The sequence below is a fragment of the Palaemon carinicauda genome, unplaced genomic scaffold (genome assembly GCF_036898095.1).
Source record: "Palaemon carinicauda isolate YSFRI2023 unplaced genomic scaffold, ASM3689809v2 scaffold119, whole genome shotgun sequence".
NCBI lineage: Eukaryota > Metazoa > Arthropoda > Malacostraca > Decapoda > Palaemonidae > Palaemon > Palaemon carinicauda.
Window position 1 is genome coordinate 250,001 of NW_027168693.1, and position 2,500 is coordinate 252,500.

The window sequence follows — 2,500 nt, forward strand, 5'->3', positions numbered from 1 at the left end:
ATAAAAAATATTTGTTGTAAATTCGAAATTTTGAAGTTCTACCAATTCAACGACCGGATTAGGAAGACCATTCTACAGCTTTGTCATAGCTGGAATATAACTTCTAGAATGCTGTGCAGTACTGAGTCTTATGAGACAGAAGGCCTGACTATCAGATTTAACTGCATACCTAGTACTACGAACTGTACGGGAAGATCTTGAAAAGTGTTTTGACATAAATTTATCAAATATATTCTTACTTGGCATTTATGTCGGTATATATTGAAGAAACCATGTGGTAAATTTTTGGGTCCCCTCCACTTGTCAAAAATCTGAAATGTCTTTTTTTTTTCTTTTTCCCGTTCAACAAACCCATAATTTCAAATATTTTTTACTATAACATACCACTAATACCATCTAGTAGCGTATTTAATCACCTATGTCATTGTTGAATTTCTTACCGAAAATATAGGAAAATAATGGCGGATGACATAATATTCGTCCAAACTATTCTATAATTGTAACATTATTTTATTTAAATTTTGTTACCTGCAATAATACTGTATTTGTTATAACATTTCATTATATGAATATAATATACATAATTTATTGAAAATAAATAGCAACTAGGGTTGTGGTGGCCGATGCGGTAAAGTCCATGTCTAGTGAACACCAGACTGGGGTTCCAGTCCCACTCAAACTCGTTAGTTTCTTTGGTCGGTGCAACCTCACCATCCTTGTGACCTAAAGATGTGGGGGTTTGAGGGAGCCTATGCTGTAGGTCTATTTTCAGCAGCCATTGCCTGGCCTTCCTTGATCCTAGCTTGGGTGGAGAGGGGACTTGGGCGCTGATCATATGTATATATGGTTACTCTCTAGGGCATTGTCCTTCTCGATAGGGCAATGTCACTGTCCCAGATCGGTGTTACTGAATGGACATGAGTCATGGTATGACAATGAAACAATCTCCAAAAAAATTATTAGATTTGAGAGCAAAGCCCTCAGAAGGATATTGGGAGTTAAATGGCAGGAGAGGATTGGAAATCAAACTATAAGAGAGATATGTGGTTGAGAGCATGATGAGGGGTAGATGGAGAGGATTTGGTCATGCTCTTCGCACTCCCCACGAGAGATTGCAAAAGAGGAAGGGGAGTGAAGAGAAGACGATGGATTGTCGAACTAAGATAATTTTTGGGTATAAACTGCTTGTATATGTGGATCTGTGCGCGTACAGTATACTGTAATTATTCAAATATTTAGATATATTGGTATACAGGTTTAATTGTCACTCAATGGTGATGGAGGCGAGGGGCAGGACATTGTCCTTGAGACCAAACATATAATATCATAGGTATGATCCACTCCTATACGCTCTCGCCAAAGAAACTGGGAACAGCAATCTCTCTCTCTCTCTCTCTCTCTCTCTCTCTCTCTCTCTCTCTCTCTCTCTCTCTCTCTCTCATTAGAGTTTTTGAGAAAGCAAGGCTTCTGGCCTTTCGTTGATGAAAGAAGAAACGAGAGCTCTTTTATTTAGGATTGCTTGAAGTACTCTTTTTACTCTGAGGAATAACCATAGAAAATATATTGGTCATGTACACTCTTTTGAAAAATATATCAAACTCCTTCCTGCTCTCTCTCTCTCTCTCTCTCTCTCTCTCTCTCTCTCTCTCTCCCGGCTTGTATCACTCCTGACTCAATGGATTTTGTTTTTAAGTTGTATAACACTATAGTTTAATGTTTGACATTATTGTAGTGAGAAAGTGGATGTTAAGATATTCTAGTAATGGTCCATATAAGACGTGAACTTGTTTTTACAAACAAACAAGTAATTATCTATTTTCTGGTATTTAATTACCGACACTCCAAAAAATATTTTAATTCATTGCACACTTAGCCCAGGCAAAGAATGAATGTCCTTATAACAGAACAGAGAGAGAGAGAGAGAGAGAGAGAGAGAGAGAGAGAGAGAGAGAATATCTGAACATCTAATTTTTAAATATTGATTTCGTAATTCCCATTTGTGTCACTATGTATTTGACGTGGTAAAAGATTTTGTAAATATTCTATACCAAATTGTTTAATTTTTTTTTATTATTATTATTATTGAAATTGTTGTAGTTTTCTATTCAATATAGGTAGAACTTTAAGTGAACTTAACTAAAAACATAAATTTCATCATCTCCTACTTCACGCTTTGTAGTCCTCAGTTAGGTTTGCCTGGGTCATCCAACTCTTCTAGTGACTTGTGGGTCCAAGATCAAAGTTTGGTGTACAAATCTCTCTTGAGGATTGCAAAGAACATTTTCAAACCATATCCATCTACCCCTATCCATGAGCATATGCACACATGGCACTCGAGTAATCTTTTTTATATTTGCATTTCTTGTCCTGTCATTTAACTCCCAATATTCTTCTGAGGGCTTTGTTATCATACCTACATAATTGGTAGTTAACATGAGTTATCACGATGACACTAATCTATAGAATATATATCATATATTCCACGAAAAATGCCCCCCAA